The 16,443-nt window shown below is 35.9% G+C and overlaps 1 protein-coding gene and 1 non-coding gene across 4 annotated transcripts in view; one reads left to right on the top strand and one right to left on the bottom strand.

The window, feature by feature from the left end:
* PTPRA (protein tyrosine phosphatase receptor type A) overlaps positions 1-16,443 on the bottom strand; it is a 224,164-nt gene that overhangs the window by 185,888 nt on the left and 21,833 nt on the right. The window lies entirely within an intron of this gene.
* On the top strand, positions 5,448-5,573 carry LOC141519770 (small nucleolar RNA SNORA31). The gene has a single exon (XR_012477412.1). It is a non-coding gene; the product is annotated as a small nucleolar RNA SNORA31 (small nucleolar RNA).

Raw genomic sequence — 16,443 nt, 5'->3', positions numbered from 1 at the left:
GATGGCGCTCCATCCACTGTGCAACCTGGCCATACCTACAATTATTACTATTATTTTTCTTAATTTTAATTTTTTTTCTCTCCCCTTTATCATTCAAGCAAGTCTATATTTATGGGGGAGGGGGTATTTCTTTTACTCTTAAACAAGAATATTTTATTAATGTATAAAAAACATTATTTGTACAAAATGAGAATATTTAATAAAAAAGAAAAAATACTTCTCTCACAAATAAAATCAGATTTTAAAAACTGGGCAAATATCAATTGCTCATGGATAGGTCAAGTTAATATAATAAAAATGACAATTCTGCCTAAATTAAACTACTTATTTAGTGCCCTACCAATCAAAATTCCAAAAAAATTACTTTAATGAGTTAGAAAAAATTGTGGGTAAATTCATATGGAGAAAGAAAAAGTCAAGAATTTCCATGGATTCCATGAAAAAAAGTGTAAAAAAAGGTGGCTTAGCCCTACCAGATCTAAAATTATATTATAAAGCATCAGTCATCAAAACTATCTGGTGTTGGCTAAGAAACAGAGTAGTAGATCAGTGGAATAGACTAGGTGCAATAGCAGAAAATGATTATAGTAATCTGCTCTTTGGTAAACCCAAAATGCCCAGCTTTGAGGATAAAAACTGTCTCTTTGATTAAAAACTGTTGGGAACATTGGAAGTTAGTATGGCAGAAACTTGGATTAGACCAACCCCTCATACCCTATGCTAAGATAAGATCAAAATGGATACAGGATTTAGATGTAAAAGACAATATTATAAGCAAACTAGGACATCAAGGAATAGTTTACTTATCAAATCTATGGAAAGGGAAGCAGTTTATGACCAAGGAAGAAATGGAGAACATCAGTAAAAACAAACTAGATAATTTTGATTCCATAAAATTAAAAAGCTTTTGCACAGTCAAAATCACTGTAAACAAGATCAAAAGAAATGTAGTAAATTGGGAAACATTTTTTACAACTAGTATTTCTGACTAAGGACTCATTTCTAAAATATAAAGAGAACTGAGTCAAATTTGTAAAAAAAAAAAAAAAGCCATTCCCTAATTGACAAATGGTCAAAGGATATGTGGAGGCAATTTACAGATAAGGAAATAAAAGTAATCCATAGCCATATGAAAAATTGCTCTAAATCATTACTTATTAGAGAAATGCAAATTAAAGCATCTCTGAGGTACCAACTCACACCTCTCAGACTGACCAATATGACCAGAAAGGACAATGATCAATGTTGGAAGGGATGTGGGAAATCTGGGACTCACACTAAGTACACAGTTGGTGGAGCTATGAACTGATCCAACCTTTCTGGGGAGCAGTTTGGAATACACCCAAAGGGCAATAAAAATGTGCATACCCTTTGATCCAGCAATACCACTACTGGGTCTATACCCTAAAGAGATCATGAAAAAGGGTAAAAACATCACTTGTACAAAAATATTCATAGCAGCTCTGTTTGTGGTGGCAAAGAATTGGAAATTGAGTGAATGTCTATCAATTGGGGAATGGTTGAACAATTGTGGTATATGTATGCTATGAAACTCTATTGTTCTATTAGAAATCAAGAGGGATGGGAATTCAGAGAAGCCTGGAGGGATTTGCATGAACTGATGCCGAGTGAGATGAGCAGAACCAGAAAAACACTGTACACCCTAACAGCAACATGGGAGTGATGATCAATCTTGATGGACCTGCTCATTTCATAAGTGCAACAATCAGGGACAATTTTGGGGTATCTGTGATGGTGAATACCATCTGTATCCAGAGAGAGAATTGTGGAGTTTGAACAAAGACTATTACCCTTAATTTTTAAAAAAATCATCTTATTTTGTAATTTTGCTATCTCTAATATTTTATTTTACCTTAAGGATATGATTTCTCTCTCAACACATTCAATTTAGATCAATGTATATAGCATGGAAAAATGTAAAGACTAACAAACTTTCTATGAGGGCTAGGGGGGAGGGAAGTGAGATTAGGGGAAAATCTGTAAAATTCAATAATAAATAAATTTTTTAAAAAAAGAAGAATGAGGACTTAGGAAAAAACCATTGACTTGATAATTTCACTTGAATGATAAGGTCAAAAGTCAGATTTCAAAGATTGAAGATTTGAGAGGGAGGAAGTAGAGGCAAGAGTATATTGGAAACTTTTTCTAGGAGTTTTCCTAAGAAAGTGATAGAATGAGAAGCCAGATTACAAAGGATTCAGCAGTAAGTGAAAGACAGTTTTTGCCTAGGACTTTGGCTGAGAAAGGGAGGAGAAATATAGAACAATAGCATAGAGTCCAGTGAATGGTTTTTTAAAGAATGAGGGAAACTTGAGAGCATGCTTGATGGCAATAGGGAAGGAAACAATAGATAAGGAAAAGGTGAAAATTAATGGAGTGGAGGGGTGATTAAGGTTACAATCTTCTAGAGGAAACAAGAAGATAGGATCAAGCACACATTTAGGAGTTCATTTTAGAAAAAAGAATCATCTCATTGTCAGAGACTAGGAGAAAGAAGAAAGAGATATCACTGTACAAGACAAGAAAAGATAGGAGGAAAAGAGTTAACTTTTTATGGCCTGATTTTTCTCAATAAAGTAAAAAGTGAAGCCCCTCAGCTGAGAGGGGTCTGGAATAATATCTATAGGGAATGAGTTCAGAAATCAGGGAGGATTGCCTTGCTATAGCAAGGGCCCAGTTCAAGGTGGATAGCATCAATCTAGAATGCACCTAGTCAGTAAGGTTATGTAATTTCTATTTCCATTTAGCAAAACATGAGTAGGATCTGAGATGAAAAAATAGTAGAATTTAATCTAAGACTGTGATGTGGCAAGGAATAAGCAATAATAAGACAAAGCAGCAAGACATTTGAAAGTGGAAGTCAGTTGGTTTCCAAACTGCAGTCCTTTCCCACCTCAGCAATTTTGTTCAAGTTGCCCAAGCCTAAAATGTATCTCCTCACCTCCAGCTTTTAGAATGTCTAGTTTCCTTCAAGTTCAGCTCATGTGTTGCTATTGGAGGAAATTCTTTCTGAACTACTTAAGTTGTTAGTACCATTTACTTTTTCAAATTGTTACAGCACCACAAAATCTCAAGTTTTATCTAGTCCACATCATACCTAAAAAAGGAACTTCCTGTACATCATATACAATCGGTGGTCACTTAGCTTTTTACTTGAAAACTTCTGGTGAATGAAGAAGAAATCTGAACAATGCACTTTTAGATAACTCTTTAGCCTAAATAATTCCCTTCACAACTTCTACCCTCTGGTGTCACACAGAATAAATCTAATTCATATTCCACTACACAGCCAGCCCTTCAGACATTTAAAAAAACAAAAACCACTCGCTAAGCATTCTTTTCTTAGGGCTAAACTTACTCAGTTCCTTAAATGTCAATTCATAGATTACCCTCCTCCATTCAGTCATCAGTCAGGGGAATAGACAAATATGCAGTAGTAGACGGGAAGAAAATTCTATCCCAGGGCAAATCCATTATCTGGAGAGAATAATATAATAAGAGCACAAATTCAGGACTAGAAGAAACTATAAGGTCCCCTAGTCCAACTATCTAATTTTACAATTGAAGAAACTAAGAACTAAGCAAAGGACCACTTCTCAACCATCTACAGTCCCACCAGACCTCTCCTGGGAAAATCAATCCTCCTGCCCAGTATAGTGATGTTGATGTTAGTGGCACTGGGAAGATGATTCTTCAGATGTAATGAATGGTTTCCTTTCTCTCTCTCAATCCATGAACCACCTGGGATCAAAGTATGAGTCCTGAAATCTGAAAAGCTGGGACAGATTGGCACAAAATGACAAAGCCCTGAAACACTGTTATAACAGATGCTTCTTGTCATGCTGGTTGTCCATCCCTGGTGTTAACTCCAAGAGTCTCCAGTTTTAAGGGGACAGCAATATGCAGGAATATAACATCTAAACTACAGTGACATGGCAACTACAGGTCTAGAAAACATATTTGGCAACCCCAGTGGCAGTAATGAGCCCCCTAAATAAGGTTTTGAAACTTGGTTACACACATATATTACCAACAATTAAGAAGATCTTGATGTATGCTAATTACTGAAACAGGAGAAGGTACATTTGTGGAATCTAAAGAGTAGCTGTGAAACCAGCAACTATCCTGTCTTTATGTAGTAAAAGGAACAAGCAAAGGGAAGAAGATTGAGTATTATGGCAACCACATTTACTCATTTCAAGTAGAGTTTATATTCCCTGAAGTCAAGAATGCTTTTAATTTTTGTGAAGAAAAGAATAGAAACTGGTAATGAATATAGTCAGAAAACAAGATTAATATTGATGTTGATTACCAGATGAAGTGTGAAACCATTGCCTAAGGAACTAACTTCACTTTGGGATTCTTACTTTTTCACTTCTATTCCCCGGCATTGAGCTAAGTGCTTTACCCATATCTACATAGAATAAATTCTTTTCCATTAAAAAAAAAAACACTTTTCTTCATAAAGATCTTAAAAGCAGACAAAAGCCTAGGGAAAATTGTGAAAAATAATCTCATTCTGGTCCTTAAACCAACTGAGAAAATACTTGAACAAAACACCAATCCAAAATAAGTGAAGTCATTGCATATGTAATGACCAGCATTGCTCTGACCAACTTGGAAAGAGAAAATGTGTTTGGCAAATAAACTAGATATCGCAGACATCAAAATGTCACCAATTCTAACAAAGAACAAAGGATTCAACCACTCCCTCCCTGCCTAGAAACCTCAGGACCATTCAGAGGATAGATGAAGAAGGTAGTGTTTTAAAGTATTTAGTATTAAAGCTTAGGAATGAATCAACAATTCCTTTAATTCTCTGCAAAGAGAGTATTTGATTATTATTATTTAGCATACTTTAAGCTTTCTGTGGTTTTTAAAGGTTTCAGTATTCCTGGCAGCACCTCTGGAGAATCCATTATCATTTCTTTTAAAGATTAGGAAAGAAAGAGGTGGTTTTTGCACAGATATTGAAGCAGATTCACTACAAAGATCTTCTCTGTTGCTTCTTTGTAATGTGGGGTGAACATGGATTCCTGAAGGTCAGGAGAGCAGGCCACAAGTTCTGGCAAGTGTTATCAAAGGCATCAACTTAAATCCTGCCTTTTATCCCAGGACCATACTAGTTCAGTACTGAAGGCTCATTATCAGTAGCCTAGACACACACTAATGAATTATTTGGCTGGGACAATTCAATAAACAAATAAAAATATTAATGGCCCCCACTCCTATGCATGATGCTTCTGCAGAAATAATGGTAGAGGTAAAAATGGGAGAAAAATTGTTAGTGAAGCTGTGAACTGATCCAACCTTTCTGGAGAGCAACTTAGAATTATGCCCAAAGGGCAACGAAAATGCACAAATCCTTTGATCCAACAATACCTCTACTGAGTCTGTAACCTGAAGAGATTGTGAAAAAGGGTAAAAAGCATCTCTTTAACAGACTTAGAGCAGGTTAGATCTGCTTTTAAGGTTTCCACTAAGATACAAGAAAAATTATCCTCTCTTTCTGCCTGATTGTGGTGATCTAGACTGAATAGGGGAATACAAGAGGTGACCAAACAACCTATCACCTCATTTGTATATATGAATGTTTGAATCCTTTTTCTAATTTTTATTTTGGTAGGGATTTTGGAATGGAGATAGGACAAAAGTATATCCTAGCTGTGCCAATTTGCTGGATCTTTTTGACTCGAGCAAGTTCTTATAAAATTACTTTGGAATAAACTTGGAACTTTGAATATATAGGTCAGATTCTGAAAAAGGAATTGTTGTAGGATGAGACCATTAAGGGCAGAAGTATGACTGAGGTCTGAATTGATTTTAAAGTCTAGCATTCCTAGTATGCAATTACAAGTCTCCTACTTAATCCTAGATCTGTGGTACCTGGAATTCCAACGCTGATTTTTAAAAAAAGAAACTCAACTGTTGAATCCTCTAAATAAAACTGAGTTTTATGTCTGGGGGAAAAAAGGGTAAAAACCTCACTTGTACAAAAATATTCATAGAAGCTCTGTTTGTAGTGGCAAAGAAATGGAAATCAAGGGGATGCCCATCAATTGAGGAATGGCTGAACAAATTGTGGTCTACAGATGTAATGGAACACTATTGTTCTATTAGAAATCAGGAGAGATGGGATTTCAAAGAAGCCTGGGAAAACTTGTATGAACTGATGTGGAGTGAAGTGAACAGAACCAGAAGATAATTGCACACTGTAACAACATGGGGTGATCAACCTTGATGGATTTGCTTATTCCATCAGTGTTATGATCAGGGACAACTTTAGGGGATCTGTGATGGAGAATACCATCTGTATCTAGAGAAGGAACTGTGGAGTTTAAACAAAATCCAAAGATTATTATCTTCAATTTTTTAAAAAGTCATCTTATATATTATATAATTTTGCTATCTCTAATATTGTCTTTCTTCCTTAAGGATATGTTTTTTTTTGCCTCAACACATTCAATTTTGATATATGAATACCATGGAAACAAATATAAAGAATCAGATTGCCTTCTGTTGGGGGAGGGGCAGGAAAGGGAGGGAAGGAGGAAATTGTAAAATTCAAAACTTTGCAAAAATTATTGGTAGAAACTACTATTGTATTTAAATGGAAAACAAATAAAATATGTATATAAAAATGGGGGCAGAGTGCCAAAACTCTTACAGTTTTATTTCTACTCCAAATGTGAAATGTATGTCCCATAAACAAGTCAACACATTCCTGGAGGCCTATAGGAAGATTCTCTTCCACCCAGTATATCCAGCAGAGTACTGTAGATTAGCAAAGGCATTTATGGAAAGACAAGTAGAAGAAGTTTATAAGATTAAGAAGCTAAAATGCACAATTAAAAGGAGTTCTCCCACATTGGTTAGATCACAGATCCATTGAATTATTATTATTTTAATGGATCCATGAGCTTTTAAGTGTGGGCATTAACTCCACTATTTAATATTGTAATCCATCCAGACCTTATTGTATGTAATTCTGATCAATGTCTTTCCATTCATCATACTAGAGGTCTCTGGTTCTTTTAGCATCTTGGGAGTACCAATCAATTATCCTTTATTCTAGGCACATGACTGGCTCACCTTTTCCAGAGATACACATGTTTGATTACATGCTTATATCTTTTCTGGAGCACAAAGCATCATCAGTAACAGGCAAGAAGCTAATCACAATCATGATGCACTGGGTTACTACATTCAATTCAATGAACATATATTAAGTACCTATAAGGGGCAGGCATTGTACTGAGTACCAGAAGTCAAATAGAAAAGAAACAATCAGGAGCAGCTGGGTGGTGACACAGTGAATAGAGCACCAGTACTGGAGTCAGGAAGACCTGAGTTCAGATATGACCTCAGACACTTAATTACCTAGCTGTGTGATCTTGGGCAAGTCATTTAACCCCATTGCCTTAAATAAATTAATTAATATTTATTCATTAAATTATATTAATCACTAATAAATTAAAATGTATTAATTAAAGAAATGTAATAAATAATTTTTTAAAAAAGAAACAATCCCTGTATCTGAGCAGCTTGAATTCTAATGGGAAACCATGACATGGGCATGACTCTACATTCCCTATCTGCTGTGAGGAAAACGTTTTGTCGGCCTTAAAGTAAAGAGAATGTCATTATCAAGTAAGCTGGGTTACTTGGTGAATTTTTCTAAAGTAGCAAAACCACAGAACCAAGAAAAATTAAAGATAGTCCAGATACTGTGCAGCTCCTTCTCCTTCTGCAGTTATGGCAGCAGAATGGCAGAAAGGGTAGCAGAAGATGTTAATACTCAGTGTATAAATAGCAATTCAAGTAGATCCTCTAAATATGAGATCTTTGTCCAAAGACTGATATATCAACACTGGAGAAATGAACAACATCAAGGCTGACATTCTTATAAGGTGTAAATAAATGGAAAGATGGCTCACAGGAAAGTTCTCTTTGTTGAGGCAAATAAGGGAGCTACTGGAATTGCTTTTATAGAGAACCAAAAGATATTAAGAAATGTTCCTAAAAGTTGGACAGTTTGATTAAATTTCATTAGTCTCAAATAAACTTCTTTTATCCAAATATATCAGAATTAGTACTTTACCCTTTTCTTTTGTCATATACACTTGCTGGCATCCTTCCAGATGTTTTTGTCCCAAAGACTTGTATTCTAATAATAATAATAATAATAATAATAATAAATACCCTTCATATGTTTAAGTGTCCTTGACTAAAAAGGAGGAACAATTGTAAAGTTTTCTTATTTAGCACTGGAGGTTTATTACCTCCATGTTTACAAGGAACTGTGGGTGATTTTCAACTAATACTTGACAGTAGTCAGCATACTCATAAAACTCTGCAGGGGATGACCACCCTATTTATTTCACTTGACACTTGTTCTTATTTAGGGCTGCTGGTCAGCACATAAAGAGAGTCTATTCAATCAAGCTAATCATTAGTCAGTTGCTGGAGTTTAGACCTAACAAACTGAGGAAAAACCACAAACAGCCGGTATGAAATACTGGATTAAAATAAATTTGGGACAATGCTCCTTAGAGGGGATCTGATTTCCTTATGTTAAGCAAGATATACTTATATAGCTATACTTCTGTGCATGGAATATACTCCTAATGTTAGTTCCAAGGAAAAATTCCACAAAATAAACAGTATTTTGCACAGAACTCCATTATAAAATTAGGATAGCACTCTAATTAAGGGAATATAACTGGTGGATATAGGAGGCAGTCTGAAGGAAACAAGTGCAAAGGAACAATCTATTTATTTGCTTTTTTACTACTTAGCTCTAAAGAAAGTTAGGACTGTAAGAAAATGCCCTTAACCACACCTCTCTGGTTTGCTTCAGGGAAGTTCAAGAGTTAAATAAATGATTAATCCCTTGGGTAAGAAACAGGGGAGGCAATTAAGCAACAAAGTAAAGTCCTATTCCACTTAAAGTGAACAGAATTTTCTTAAACAATTTTACCATTTATAAAATCATAAAATGTTAACAGAAAGAAAGGTCGTCTTTTACAAAAGGAAGATGAGACCCAAAGAGGGAAATAATACTGAAACTGCTCTCTTAATTTCTTAGTTGCCAAATCCAATGACCATTTTTCATCACTCATTCTCCTTGCATGCATCCTTTGACACTGTTGCTCACCTCCTCTTTGATATCTTCTCCATATTTTCTCTTTTATGTTTTCACAACACCACTCTCCCCTGGTTTTATTCCTATCTGACCACTCCTCCTCTGTCTCCTTTGCTGCATCTTCCTTCAGATCATACTCTCTGACCAAAGGTGTCCCAGAGAATTCTGTTCTGGATCCTCTTCTCTTCTCCCTCTCCATTACTTCATTATCAGCTCCTATGAATTTAAGTGTCATTTCTATGCTGATAATTTTCAAATTATTCATCCTGCCCCAATTTCTCTGCGGACCTCCTCTTTCACATTCAACTATCTTTCAGACAGTTCAAACTGGATATCCAGTAGACAACATAAAATCACTATGTCTAAAACAAAACTTACCTTTACTTCTATATCCTCTCCTTTCCCCCTACATGCTCTGCTCACTCTCTATCCCCACTCATCACTTTCCCTATTGCAGTGGAGAACAATACCAGGTTCCCAGGTCCTTAGCTCACAACCCACAAATCATCCTAGATTCCTCACTATCTCCCACTTCCCATAGCCAAGTTGTTGCCAATATCATTTCAACATCTCTCAAAAATGCTCCCTTATCTCCTCTGACCCTGACACCACTCTAGTGCAGGCCTTGAAACTTCATTCCTCCATTGTTACAATAGCCTCCTGGTGGGTTTGCCTCATGTATCTCCCACTTCAATCCATCCTCCATTTAGCCACTAAAATGATTTTCTTAATGTGCAGATCTAATCATATTACTCTCCTACTCAATAAAGTCCAGTGGCTCCCAATTGCCTCCAGGAACAAATACAAAATACTCTTTTTATCTTTCAAAGGCCTTTATAACCTAACTCCCTCCTCTTTTTTCCATCTTCTTATATTTTACTCTGACACACATACTTTTCCATTTAGTGACAATGGTCTCCTGACTATTCCACAAATAAGACACTCCATCTCTTGGCTCTAGAAATTTTCTCTGGCTCATGCCTGAAATACTTCCTTCTCTACTCTGACCACTGACTTCCATGGCTTCCTTTAATTCCCAACTAAAATTCTACCTTCTACTAGAAACCTTCCCAAAATCTTCTTAATTCCAATACCTTCTCTCTGTTAATTATTTTCTATTTATCCTGTAACTTGCTTTTTCTATATATACTTAATTGTTTATACTTGTTCTATCAATAAATAGAAAGCTCCTTTGAGAGTAACTTTTGCTTCTTATTGATGCATCCCCAGCACTTCATAAAGTATCTGGCATAGAGAAGGTACTTATTTTTTTATTTTATTTATTTATTTTTTTTAGGCTTTTTGCAAGGCAAATGGGGTTAAATGGCTTGCCCAAGGCCACACAGCTAGGTAATTGTCTAAAATAGGATTTGAACCCAGGTACTCCTGACTCCAGGGCCGGTGCTTTATCCACTATGCCACCTAGCCACCCCTAAAATTATCATTTTCAATTTTTTTTCAGGTTTTTTTTCCTTTTGGCCTGTTTCTTCTTTCATAACATGACTAATATGAAAATATATTACATGTTTATACATATATAACATATCAAATCACTTAGCATCTTAGGAAAAGGGACATGAGTGAAGGAGGAAGAAAATTTGGAACTCAAAAAAATTTTTTAAATGAATATTAAGGAGCAGCTAGGTGGCACAGTGGATAGAGCACCGGCCCTGGAGTCAGGAGTACCTGAGTTCAAATCCAACCTCAAACACTTAATAATTACCTAGCTGTGTGGCCTTGGGCAAGCCACTTAACCCTACTGCCTTCCAAAAACTAAAATCAATCAATCCATCAATCAATAAATAAAGTGAATGTTAAAATTTCTTTGCATGTAATTGGAAAAATTAAAATACTATTGAGGAAAAGATAATTGAAATTAGGTATTTTACTGGCCTATTAATATTAGATGAAATATGACTGCTCTATAGAAAATTTTGAAGCCTTAACTATTTTGACTAAGATTTCATTATAACTAAGATAAACATAAAACTGAACTCTACTATGAGTCAAAATGCTAATATGATCAGTTTCTTCAGTGTGAGAGGCTTGAGAATTTTCTTCTCCATTAATGCTTTAAATGTGTTCTTATCATTCTGCACTTAATAAAGCAATAGTAGTTACAGACATAATAATATACTTACTATGAAAATGAGTTACAATGACTTATGAAAGATGTACTTCACAAACTGATACATGACTTAGCTACTAGAAAATTCCATTCTGCCCCCATCTGTTCACTCCTACAGATTCAAAATCCATTTAGAATCACTAAAATGTCTATTTTATTTTATTTTATTTTTAGGCTTTTTGCAAGGCAATGGGGTTAAGTGGCTTGCCCAAGGCCACACAGCTAGGTAATTATTAAGTGTCTGAGGCCGGATTTGAACTCAGGTACGCCTGACTCCAGGGCCGGTGCTCTATTCACTGTGCCACCTACCCACCCTAAAATGTCTATTTTAAATCTAAGATTTCTTCAAAAAAAAATGTCAGATAATAGTTCAATACTCAAAGAGCATATGTAGAGATCACCTTTTGACAGGTAGAAAAGAAGGGCCATATCTTCACAAAGCAGATTGTCATATAATCAATCAACAAGCATTTATTAAACAATTACTAGGTAAGTTTCAACACTTTTCTAGGTATTAGAGATACAATGACAAAAATGAAAAATTTTCTCTTTCAGGGAACTTACATTCCACTAAGGAAATACAACAAGTGCACAAATGAGGATGTACAAGACAAATGAGTGAATGAATGAACAAACCAAAAAATGGTAATTTTAGACCAGATGGCGATCTCATGTAGGAGATGGTCCTTGAATTGAGATTTGAAGGAAACTAGATTCTAAGAGGCAGAACTAAGTCAGTAATAAGGTGATATAGAATATAAAGGCATAGAAATAGGAAATGGAGTGTTAGATGTATGGAATGGCAAGGGTGAATGAAGGAATAGAATGAGTGAAGGAAGCAATAAGTAAAAAAACCTGGAAAGGTAGAGTCTGGCAGAAACTCAATTTAAACTAACACCTCATATCAAATACTATATGAGCTCTAAAAGAGGTGCATGACTTAAGTATAAAAGGCTACAACTTTAACAATTTAGGGGAACAAGGAAGAATTTTGCTTTTTAATGGATAGGGGAAGGGCTCATGAACAAATAATAAATAGGATTAACAAGATAAAATGGACAATTTAAATTACATAAAATTGAAAAGGTTTTGCTCAAATAAAATAGTTGCTGCTAAACTAAGAAGAGAAACAGCTGTAGGAGAGAAGCTTTGCAGCAAGTTTCTCTGATAATATTCTCATTTCCAAGATTTACAAAGAACTGATAGAAATTTATGAAAATAAAAGCCATTCCTCAGGCTGAAAAATGGTCAAATGATATGCATAGGCAGTTCTTAAAGGAAAATATCCAAGTTATCAACAGATATATGGAAAAATGTTCCAAATCACTATAGGAGAAATGCAAATTAAAGCAGATTTGAAAGTCTATCTCATATCATTAGACTGGATATAAAAATGACAAAAAAGAACAAAGATAAATGTTAGAAAAAGCTAGAGGAAAACAGGCACACAATGCATTTTTTGGCAGAGCTCTGAACTGTTACAGCCATTCTGAAAAACAATTTGAAAAATAAACCAGTATCAACCCTGGAGTCAGGAGACCCTGAGTTGAAATCCAACCTCAGACACTTAATAATTACCTAGCTGTGTGACCTTGGGCAAGTCACTTAACCCCGTTGCCTTGGAAAAAACAAAGCGGAAGGAAGGAAGGAAGGAAGGAAGGAAGGAAGGAAGGAAGGAAGGAAGGAAGGAAGGAAAAGAAAGAAAGAAAAAATATACCAAAAATTATTGAATTATGCATATTCTTTGAACCAGAGTCACCAGTACTAGTCCAAAGTCCCAAAGAGATAGGAAAAAAAAAGACCTATTTATATAAAAATGTTTATAGTGGCTCTTTTCATTATACAAAAATTGGAAACCAAGGGGACATCCTACTGAGGATTGGCCAAACAAACTGTGATATATGAATAACAGAATACTATTGTGCCCTAAAAAATGCCAAAATGGATAAGTTCAAGGTACAGAGTGAAGTTAACAGAACTATGAGAAGAATTTATAGCAAATCACTTACCTTTGCTAAGACAATCCCAAACAAGGTCACAAGGAGTTGGACACAATTGGACAACAACATTATAAAGGAAAATAAAAGTAAAAGACATTATTTTAGTATTTTTTTTGTAAGGCAACGGGGTTAAGTGACTTGCCCAAGGCCACACAGCTAGGTAATTATTAAGTGTCTGAGGCCGGATTTGAACTCAGGCACTCCTGACTCCAGGGCCGGTGCTCTATCTATCCACTGCGACACCTAGCTGCCCTTAAATGTAAGACTTTAGAACTGTGATCTATGCAATGACAGACTCATTTAAGTCTAAAAGAATGAAGAGGAAACATACTACTTACCAGTTAGAGGTGATGAACTGAAGATGCAGAGAAAGTAACATTTTCCAAACATGACCAAATGGAAATTTGTTTTGTGGCCCTAATTTGGTCTGGGGGAAGGGGAGAGACTATAAAAATATATTAATTTTTAAAAATTAAATAAGCAGGGGCAGTTAGGTGTCGCAGTGGATAGAGCACCGGCCCTGGAGTCAGGAGTGCCTGAGTTCAAATCCGGCCTCAGACACTTAATAATTACCTAGCTGTGTGGCCTTGGGCAAACCACTTAACCCCATTGGCTTGTAAAAACCTATAAAAATAATTAAATAAGAAAAAAATTTCAAGATGGAGATGAAATAACTAGATATTTAGGTCCTGGTCATTAATTATGGCTTAGGAAAGAACAACAGAAATGGCAGAATTGTGAACTGGTCCAACCATTCTGGAAGGCAATTAAGAATTATATAAAACTAAAATATCCATCCCCTTTGACCAATAGATCCTACCACTAGACATAACTCAAGGGGATCAAAGACAAAAGGGTCTCACGCCAAAATATTCAGAGCAGCACTTTTTTGATAGCAAAGGAACTGGAAGAGAAATAACATAGCATAGTGCACAAAGAGCTGGTCTCAGAGCCAAGAAGACATGGGATCAAGTTAGGCCTCTTACATACAGGCTGGGTAACCCTTGGCAACTCCCTTAATCTCTCAGTGTCTTCAGGAAATTCCCAAATTGCTGAGACGCTGCATATATGCATTTGTACCAAGAATTTCTCCCCTCCAGCTTTGTTCACTGATAACATCATCGAAAAATGAAAACCAAGCATACAATCAATTGGACTGTGATGAAACAAATTGTATTTTGTGAATTTTATGAATTGGAGAGAAGAATGAGGGTCTGAAGGATAGAGAGCTGGCTTTAGAATTAAGAAGATTCCTGGGTTCAAGTTTCATTACTAAAAGATACTGATGTGTGACACTGGTCAAGTCATTTAGTTTCAATGTATGGATGCAATATCTTCAACAATGTACATGGAAAGAATGATAAAATAAAACAGGAGGATATATAACTAAAATTACTAAACTTGTGCACTAGAGAAAAGTTGAGAAAATGCACCTTTCTTCTCTCATACAAAGGCAAAGAATATGTCTGTGAAATACTGTATATATTATCAGGCTTGATAGGTTTGTTGGTTGATTTTGCTAAACTGTTTTTTCCTTTCTTTTCTATTATTCATTACAAGGGATGTTTCACCAGGTAGAGGGGAAGGGGTGTATTTTCAAGTGAAGGTGATATTAAAACCAAAGGCATTAATAAAAATAAAATTTTTTAAAAAATCCAAAAACATTCTCATTGCATGCTAAGAAATTTGCTAAGCACAGCAAAGTACAACACATTTACTTTGAACCCCAGATGGAGCCCCAGGTTTAGGGGCCAGAAGAATTTTCCATTTTTAAGGAAAGCAAATCAGAAGGGAAATAGCAGAATGTTGCCAGATAATACTGGTTGCCAACCTCAAGTCAAGACCCAAACCAGGATACAGAAAAGATATCAAAATTTCTGAAAAGTCTTGGAGATGGCTTTCCCAGCAGTTTTAGCAAATCTATTACTAAGATCATACACAGAGGGATGGATGCCCAAGTAGACACTGGGCCCTCCTTCATCTGTCTAACATCCTTCCCTCTTATGTTAAAATAGGTAAAGGAGGGGCAGCTAGGTGGTGCAGTGGATAAAGCATCAGCCCTGGAGTCAGGAGTACCTGGGTTCAAATCCGGTCTCAGACACTTAATAATTACCTAGCTGTGTAGCCTTGGCCAAAGCCACTTAACTCCATTTGCCTTGCAAAAACCTAAAAAAAAATAGGTAAAGGAAGGAGGCCTCCTATTTACTCAACTGACAAAATTTCCCATCATCACCATTCACATTCTCACTTCCCACCTCCACCACTCCACTGAAATCACTCTCTCAAAAGTACCCAATGATCACCTACCCACTAAATCCAGTCCTCCCCAGGAATCATACTCCTTGACCTTTCCTTCAGTTTTTGACACATTTAAACATCTCCCTCCCTTCAGGCTATTCTCTCCCTTTTATGGTTGGCATCATCCTGAATTTTCCCAGTTCTCCTATTACTTGTCTGATAGCATCTTTCTGTTACCATCTATCCTGGTAATGCATCAACTTATCAATAACCTTCCTAAAATATGGCATTCCAGGTCCTAGAGAATGACTTCCAGACCTGGCACAGGAAAAAAAATATGCTCTGGAAAGTAATGAATGATACTACTTCTTCCAGATCCCAGTATATACCATTCAAAGATGGAACAGCTGCAGTTCCTGCATGACTTGGAGCATCACGAGCACAAGAGCTTTCAGAATAAGGAGACTCATCTGTAGAATGACATTATCACCTACTTCCTGCTCCTGGAGAGTGAGGGCAAGGGGAGAACAGAAAAATCCCAATCAGTCAAAACCTCCAATGATCAGGCCATTTTGCACTGACACAGGACATTCTGCATTGCAAAGTCATCCTTTTGCAGGTCATTGCGATCTAGAAGTCTGAGTGAAGCACAAAAAGATTTCTACTATGTACTTTTCTAATCAAAATTCAGGCAGATACAAACTACTAATGGAAGCATTCTGGAATTTGGAATTCTTAATGTATCAATGTTAAAAACTCATAGAGGATGAGGGCAAAGGGAAAACAGAAGAGTTCAAATCAGTTAAAAGCTCTTTTAGATGCTTAATCTCTTACTGTACTTACCAAACTAATGAGAGAATTAATGAGTTAAAAATAACCTCCTTCTTAATGTCAGGTCTAGATTTTTGTCA

The sequence above is a fragment of the Macrotis lagotis genome, chromosome 3 (assembly GCF_037893015.1).
Source record: "Macrotis lagotis isolate mMagLag1 chromosome 3, bilby.v1.9.chrom.fasta, whole genome shotgun sequence".
NCBI classification, from domain to species: domain Eukaryota; kingdom Metazoa; phylum Chordata; class Mammalia; order Peramelemorphia; family Peramelidae; genus Macrotis; species Macrotis lagotis.
The sequence above is the reverse complement of the archived record's forward strand: the minus strand, read 5'-3'. Positions and strand labels throughout refer to the sequence as shown.